We start from the raw sequence: 9,641 nt of genomic DNA on the forward strand, positions 1-9,641 counted from the left end.
TACCACGATACATGGATATATCATAGGTACAAAGGTAACAAAATCAATTAAAATCTTGATTATTGATAAAAATCAGGTTTTTTAAAACAAATAATAGTAATAAAATCCTAAAGATAATGGAAGTTATGATAATGAAGATAATGACATTGATGGTGATTATGAAAATAATAATATTGAAAATACTTATGTGATGATAAAAGCAATAATGATAGTGACTATTGTAATCAGAGTGAAGATGATAATGATAATAACGATGATAATTACCGTGATGATAATGATAATGAAGGCTACATGTATATCTCACTCTATTAAAAGGGTGGCTATGCATTTGGACACCACAAAGAAGGAAAAAAAAAATGAGAGGAAGTTGATAAGTAATCTTACTTTTGCAAGTATGATTATCAAAACGTGATTTTTAATTCATCGTCTCTTTGCATGTGACACAAATAAGATTCATATGAACCATAGATATTCCCTCTTACCCCATCTACAAGTACATATACCACATAACCAGCTAGGGAATGAAAGCTGCAATTAAAACGTATTCCATCAAAGTACACATAATTATAGAGATAAATACTTAGAAGTTCAATGAGCAAAATTGAACAACCTACTACATGGACCGATAAGGAGTAATGATGGTAGAGTTTTCTGTATGGGAGCAGTGTGTGACATTCTGTACAGTTTACATGCACACTGTTCACACATGCTGCAGCGGTCATGTGACTTCGTATCTTTCTACTCAGGGCTCTTCATAACTGCCTGCGGATAAAGAATCTGCATGGACCTCCTTCTTGTGTGTTTTTTTTAATAGTCTGTATCTTCTTCATCCATGTTTCCTTCTTTGTGATTGGCTCATCAGTTCAGTGTTTCACGATAAGTGTTCTGAGCTCACTGCAGACAAGTTGTGTGTGTGAGCAAGCATACATCAATCTTCCCAATGCACAAACTTTGCTCAGACTCTTCCAGCTACATTTCAGGATATGATGCATAGTTTTCTCCACACACCGTCCCCCACTCCGCCCCCATGCGATTCACAGTGGAGGTAGGTGTGTATACAGGTGTGTGTAGAGTACCTCTCTCTCTCAGTGTTACGAGTAAAACTCTCCTCCAGCAGGGTAGTAAATACAAAATATGCTGTCTTGCCTAAATCTTGTCAAGTTTTCCAGTGACACAGCTGTCTGTTGTGCTCTGTGTTTGTTTCTCTGTATGTGTGTGTGTGTATGTGCGTGTGTGTGTGTTGTTTTGTCATTCCGTAAAGTAAAGTTCTTTGTAAAGGTTTTACTTCTCTCGCTGTCCTCGTGGCCCATATGAGTGTATTGACACTGTATTGTTCTGCTAGACCCATGGTGCTAATCATATTCAAGATACTGTCAGGTAGTAACAATAGAGTCGGGCTCTTGTTTTGATCTGCAACAGAGCTGTGGTGTTACACTGCGATTTATTTTCAGATGTACAGCAGTTTCATCAAGACTTTTATTTCAACTTGCTGTTGTTGAAAGTGAATGTCAAACAGGCTTAATGCTGAGATATCACTTGAATTGTGTGTTGTTCCTAGCTCTGTCACTGTATTGTATATTTAAGTTCTACAGAGAGGGCTACATGAATCAGCGTAGACATTTCATTGTCTGTTTTTTAATAGGAAAACAGGGTTAGTGCTGCTAGGTAAACAATGTTGAAATGCACTTTTTCTTAACCTTTTTTCGCATCATTTCACTGTGCGTCATGTTTTGGGAAACTTGTAGGAGGTCATTTCCTTAATGACTTCAGCCCTTGTGTTTGTTTGTTTGAAGTCATTTATTCTGAAGGAAATTTTTTTTCAATTGCTTCAATTGCGGCAGTTGTGCGAAAAAGTAAAGTTCATGATGGGATAGTTAAAAAGCATATCTGGTAATAGCTGAATAAATGCCTTCAAATTGTGGTTAAGTATAATTCTTAAGCCTCCAAGGCAACAGTCAAGAATGTATTACAGAGTGACCCAGACATGTCTTTGTCAAATGTGCCTGCATGTTTTATTTACTGTATCCTGGAATTATTATTTGTTTTTTGTTTTTCTTTTTGTATTATATTTCAATATCTTATCTTCTATACAGCTATTACATTCTTGTAGAAATGTCTTGAATTTTTTAGCATATTATTAAATTCTAAAGTTTTTGTTCCAGTATTTCTTTATCTAAAAGGGATTCAGTAAAAGTTAATATTGTTTGAACTAGATGTCATTAGTGTAATTTTTAGGAAAGAGGTCTACTGCAGTTGATGTATAACATGAATCTTATATTTATTTGCATGTTATGCTTCAACCTACTTCTGAAAATGCAGCAATATTACCTTGAGTAGCACCCTTCAATTCCTTCCTTTATTGCCCTTTTGGATGTGGGTAGTGTCCAGGCCAGACACAGACCCCAATTTCTGGAAATGATAAAACAAGAGAAGATTCCAGATCTATCTTGCCATTATCTGTTGGTATACCAGAGTTTTAAGTCAGGGAGAAATCTGCTAGCTGATCAATGACCACATTCTGTTATCATGCATCCATTAGATTGGTTCATTTCTTACTCCAAGACTCGTACATCGCACACCATGAGTCGTCAGCCAGTGAATTGAGAAGTGTTTGTGGGTCTTTCTTTCTCCTTTCTTTCTTTTCCGTAGATTATTTTGTTTGTTTGAAGATGTGTTCTTAGATTATTTTGTCTGTTTGAAGATGTGTTCTTAATGTGCTCTTTTACATGAATGTATTACCTAGCAGTAAATGGTAAGACACTTTGCCTGTGACCAAATGACTACGTTTTGCAAAATCTCTTGTTTCTGGAGGATGTCAAAAAATAAAAGTCGATGCTGATTTAGATTTCTTTTGTGCAGAGAGGTAGTATTTGAGTTCCTAGTTTTCTGCATGGGATTTTCATAGATCAGACCCATTTGACCAGTGCTAGCGCAGGATCTTTTGAAATTCTTGCAGGAGTATTGTGTAGTTGGAGGTAGTGACAAACTGGTGCTGCATTAAAAAGTTGATGCGAATCTGTGCATATTCTCTCACACCTCACATTCACTCGCATTTTAAATAGCATGACATGTGTATATAATATGTATGTGTATATTATGATGAATCTTCTGAAAACAGTATTTCTAGAACTATGCAATCTTTACACTTTTACATCATATGACTGCACCTCTCTTATGGTTCCATCTCTCGATGCATTTCCGATTCAACCTCACAATGTGAAACGACGTTCACAGAGCCAGCCAGGTAGCAAAGCTGTAGAAACTTCGATTTTGACGAAGTTTAAGACAGGCAGGCAGGCTCAAACATGGGCAGAAAATGTTTTGTAGAAGCATAGTAGCATTGCAACCGTCCTCAAAACAAAAGGATGAAAATTTCCTTTATGCTTGTAGATGTGATATTTATGTATACTTTTTAGCAATATGATTTGTATTGCACTTTTGTAGAAACATTGAGCTATAGTACAGTCAACTCCGAGTTCGTGTGACATTATTGAAAGTTTCCCTGACCCTTTGAAAATGAAAAAAGAAAAGAAAAGAAAAGAAATTGTGAAAATAATGTTAGGACACCTACATAGTAAAGTGTGTCAATGATATGAAGTTTGTATTTTTTCAGCTGAATCAAATATATGTCATGTTTTTTAAAGATTGTACAGAAAATATAAAGTAAATGGCTATCATGAAATTATTTTGTCATTAAATCACAGGATGTTAGCAGTTGATTCGTTGTTAGCATTTTGGGTAATGTGCACACTGCCCAAGTATTGTAAGATTGTAAGGAATATAACAGCATGAATGTTTTATTATTGTTACGGGGGGGGGGGGGGGGGGGGTCTCAACATCACATGGTCAGCTGTTTAAAGATTGGAGCGTAAATAAAAACGAAACAATTTTCATGAAATAAAAAGTTCATTTAATCAAAAGTTGGTAGATTTATGTCCATTGTTTCAAATAAAGGGTAAAATAGCACCCTTGTGGTTGTAATTATTAACATTTTACTGAAAATTTAAAAAAAAAAATTCAAATTGGCACCACAATGATGGAGAGGAAATTGCGATAAAGCCCTTCTGGCTCTCATGTGGTGACATTTTGTCCACAGAACCTCTCACTCTTTTAAAAGACTTTTTCAGCAGCTGTAGAACATCACTGTCCCTCAGAAAACAGACTGTTTATGACACAACAGTTTTTTGCTGTGGCATTGCTAGAGGCTTTCAAGCAAAAATCGTATCAGTGATAATTCCAACAATTTTCTACACTTCATGAATGCACCTTTTGATATTCAGAAAAAGTGCATGTGCCATGAGCATCACCTGCAGAGGGAAAGCAGAACTCTTTTTCTTGCTCATATAATTGTATTTCCTGGGTTGTTGTATTTTTTTCCCCCAGATAATATGGCAGTATGTTGTGTAAACTGATGATACAACTCTTTATCAATCAGACATTAATGAGTGGGGAGAAGTATGATTATTTCCCTCATAAACCAATCAATATTGTTTGTTTGTTTGTTTGTGTTTTTTTTTTTGAAAAGTGACCCAAAGTTTTCACATCGCCATTCTGTGCTATTCCAGCTCTATGACTAATTATTTAGATGATTGTTCTCTTATTTTGATTTTTGATGGTGCTGTATGTAGGGCGCTGAATTTATGGTTTATTTCAGTCAATGAGATGTACAGTGCTTGATATGTGATTTTTAGGTTTGAATTATAGGACATTACCAAGAATTTGACCAATGTCATTATAAAAAAAAAGTTATTCCTTTAAATGTTTCTCTTAACTTTATATTTTAAGATGACTATGCTTTCCAAGTATTTTGTTTTTTATTTGTTTTTGACCAAGATGCAGTCACGATCTGATTTGTTTCGAGGGCGGTAGGTTCGGATGATGTTAGAAATAAGAAATACCATACACCATATCAGGTGCTCCGTACTAGTAGGTATGCATTAGATGAAGCAGCAATGTTTGATTTATAGAAGTTATTACTCTTTATATTTCTGTATTGTGGAACAAATTGCATATGCATGCAAATATTTAAAAATGAAACTGTATAATTATGCAGTGCATGTCTGACAAATTTGCCAGTGCAGCAGCCAGCTGTATTCCAGGTCTGAAAGATTTTTTATTTTCTCCCCCAGTTTGTTTTCTCTTATACTTGTTGGTTTCCATACATTGAATTTCATTCCATTCTCCATCTAAATATCTTGGGCCTGGTATATTTTCAGATTGCTGATGCTTACAGAGACAAGATAGTTGGAAGTAGAAAATTTATATTAAAAGGGCACAGTTTAGGGGAAGAGTATTTTGCTTTGCTATGAAAGAAGTGCTCTTGCACACAACACAAGAACTTCCACTTTCTCAAGTGCCACTGGATATTGACGACACTGTGGCAATTTAGTCACAGGAAGTTCGCACATAACTGATGTTGCTCTGTTTGAAATGCATCATTTTTTAGTTGTTGCTATGGTAACTGTGATTATTGTCTTGTCTTCAACTTATCATCGGTGAATAGTTGTGTGAGCTCTGAAGTAACTCCACTGGACAGATGACTAATACCTCTGAGTGAGCAAGCTCATTCGCAAAAGGCAGGGTATAAGATGGTATTACAGGGCATGGCAGGACTAAAAATGTATAAGAAGCCATTGCACAAAATCTGCAGTTTAACTTCAGGAGGAATAATTGTCGGACAGGTTGCTTGTTAGCATTGGCATTCTATACAACTCCATATCACAAGTCTATCAGATAATCTGTTTTTAAAGCCATTTGATTCTTTCCAGATCTTATTCTCATATTTTAGAGCACTACGATACATTGATTACAAGCAGCAAGAAAAAGTTGCATTCACTATTGCAGACAAAGGGCAAAATACCAATGTCATGGCTGCAAGTTATTAAGTGTACAATTCTTGGAAATGTCTTCTCAAAATGGGATAATGTGATCTGATTGTCATGAGGCAAAGACATTCCTTTTTGAATAATCTTATAATGTATTTTTTTTTCTTGATATAAGATGATATTGTGAGAAAAAAAAAAGTGGAATGGGAATCAGTGGAATGGGAATCAATGGAGTGGATTGATATTTAGGCAGTTTCACTAACACCAGATTGAAAACAAGTTGTAATAGGCCTACTTTCCATGCAAAGCAATAAAACTATTGTGGCTCTACATTTAACAATGGGGAAGAATCGCGTACAAGTTTTGTATCAATGATACCCATTATCTTCTGTGTATTCATTTTATGTTGCTTCGTAGGAAATTTTTCATTTGCTTTTAATATAGTCCTGCACAAACTTGCACACTACATGTATGTACATGCAATGAATTCCTTTATCAGTCTATGCAATGTTTGTGGTATTATACACCAAGCTTGAAAAGAAATGCTCTGCAGTTTGGTTTTCATTTGCTGTAGAGAGTACAAATTGTACAAAGTGAAAAGTGCGGCCACAAATTTGCATTTCTCTGAAGCGTGTGTGAAAAGTCATAGATCTCTTCATTCTGTCTCTGAAATTGATGCTGTGGCCCATGCTGTGTCAATGTACGACTTCAATAATGTTCATGACCAAATGAATTTCTAACCTATTTATGGACCTGTTAAGTTCTCACATGCCAGGGCATTGACAAAAACTGAAGCACACAAGCAAAACCGATCACTGCCCATTGAGACACACATGCTGCATAAGAATGACTAAAAAACCAGCAAAACCAAGAGTGGTACCATTTTTGTACGACTTCTCTGTATTATTCATGTTTATGTATGTGTTTCTCCCACATGGGAGGTACAAAAGTGTATGTTATTATTATTTTGTACAATTCACTGCAAAAAATGAATTGACATATTTAAAAGGAGGAGGAGGAAAAAGGAGTTTCAATAAAAATATGTGAAAAAAAAAATATTTTAAAGAGCTCCTTGTGATGCTTCACTGGTGTGATTTCTCTTTTTCAAGAGTTATGGTTTGTCAAAGTTTATTGTGAAGATGTGTTCGACAGACTGGTATAATTTTTTTTTTTTTTTTCCACACAGGGATATTTCTGCTGTGTGTAAGAAATTGACCAACTAATATGTCCCAGTCTACTGTGACATGCACTGGTGGTTCACGAAACTGTTATCTTTAAATCTACACATAACAAACTCTTGATACACTTGTTATTCCTAGGACCTTAAAACTATGACAATTACCTTGTTAAATCAGGTTTCTCACTACATTGTTATGAATGAGACTTCTCTGTGATGAGGTTCCACTGTACTTTCAATGAAACTGCCATCTTGCCCCCCCCCCCCCCCCACACACACACACATTTTATTCACATACAATGTATAAACATTCCAGTTAAAAATAAATGCCACTATACATGATACATGTACATAGCATAAGGAACATAATTTGATGTCATGTCTCTACAATGTGAGTGACATCCAAGTCACCGTTGTAACGGACACTATGCAAAAGACCCAGTGCAGTTTAAATATGGATATTCAATTTCAGAGAATCTAGCTGGTTTGGAGGAATAAAAAACCCAGAATGAATGCAATAACACTCGCTTTGGCCAATAGAATTCAGTATCAGTAGACTTGTAAATGCAATCTCTGCTTGTAAAAGAAAAGCCACATGGTGGATATAGTTTTTCGGACTTGCAAGATAATTTTCATATGGTGTGTGTGTGTGTGTGTGTGTGTCAATGTTCTTTACAAAGTGTTCTCCCCAGTGCCGGTCCTGAGGACTTCTTATTATGAAAGTCCACTGCAATACCTTCGTGGCAATTCAGAAAACAACATTGATCTATACATTGTCATATTCTTGCGACGCTAGCTTTCATAATGAGAAATTTCAGGAAACATAAAATCCCTCATTGTAACATGTATTTATCAAAGCAAACCTTCTTTCCCTTTATCTGGGATGACCCATAACACTTTCTTGAATTCGTAAACACAAATAATATATTAGTTGCCACTTGTCATCTAAGACTGCATTTTCTGAGAACCCAACACTCAGCCATAAAAGCATTTCTAAATTGATTTCTAATTTGTTGCCAATCTGAACAAGCACAGAAAAGTCCCTGTTGTTATAATCCTTGTAATAATATTAAAAGGTCCCTGGCAAAATGAGAAGTGCTTACAGTTTTTTGAACCATGATGTCATCATCAACATATGCAAGATCAAATTTCTTAAGACTGCATGCCATACATGTACCAAGAAATGATGTGACTGAAGACACGAATAGAAAGTTTGTGAGATTTCAGTTTCAGAGTCTGTCTTTATTTCTTTTATTCATCTGTAATATTTGAATAGAATATTTAGGTGTGATTACACAATTGCCATTGACACATATAAAACTAAATTTACATCGCCTTTAAAAAAACAATACTCCTCCGTCAAAACTACATCTCCGAATATAAAAGCGTAAGAGTACAAAACAATACAGAAATATTGACAAAGGTAAAATTATCTTCATGGAAGGGTACATGTGTTACATTTTTACCTGTCATATAAAATATATGTTTGATTGCACTGTCATAATCTATTTTCCACAAGTTTTCAAAATGCCTTATAGTAACAACCAGATATACTTATTCAAGTCATTAAGCCCTAACATTTGTATTTGCCTTTGACCAAGTTTTGATAGTCATACCAGTCTTTGGAAATACAATTTTAACAATTGTAGATTTCAAGCTCAAAGTAATGCCCAAACCTCTTTCAGCATGTAAGAATTGATACGATTCACTGCACTATTACACACAGATGAAATCACAAACACCACAAGCTTTTTATCCATCCATTCCCTAGAATCTCTCGAATTGCTTTAAAAATATTTTTGACTGGCTGCAGTTCTTCAAGACTGATGAAGATTCATGTTTTTACTAGTCCTTCTGGCTATTCAGTTCTGGCTATTCAACATTTACTATACATTATGCTGTATATTTGGCATAAAGATAACATACACAACGTGGTATATACCCTGCTCCCACATACAATACAAGTGAATCCACCAGAATGACAGAAAATAATTTGAAAGCGTCAATGAAATGTACGTAAAACATTAATCATTCTGAGTATGGGTGGGGACTTGCACTCAGATTCTATTCAGCCAAGTACTTGACAAACTGGGGAACCATTTGTTTGAGGTTGAATGTGTCACATTATAAAAAGTAGTACCTATACAAAGCATGGTCTTATAAAATTGCATAAATTGTACATCTGCAAATGGCAAGCTGTTTTGTTGATACACTGTATTATGTCAATGTGATATCCTTTATACTCTTGATAGATTGTACAAAATAATATATATTCCTTCTGTAAACTATAGATCTTACTCAATCTGATGAAATATACAAATTGTTTAAATATTTTATTTTGCTATAAACGGAAATAGAAATAGCCAGTATCAAAATACACATCATCATTTTTCGAATTCATGTCAAGGGACTTTTAACTCTGCATGAAACTATGTGAAATTTCATAGTTTTGCCTCTCAATCAACAAAATGAGTATTGACAGTCGACTCCGAACAGCAACAGGTGAGTGACATACATGTTACCCCAAAATTATTTACTATAAATCAGGAGTTCCCTCTGAAGAGATGACTAAAATCTTTGTTCAACAAGCCTACAAATGTATGTACTGTGGCAGATCCAGGGAATAACAAAGTGCGTAT

Source organism: Diadema antillarum, unplaced genomic scaffold (assembly GCF_040938485.1).
Source record: "Diadema antillarum isolate AM-2024a unplaced genomic scaffold, OU_Dant_1.0 seq00000507_RagTag, whole genome shotgun sequence".
Classification (NCBI taxonomy): Eukaryota; Metazoa; Echinodermata; class Echinoidea; order Diadematoida; family Diadematidae; genus Diadema; species Diadema antillarum.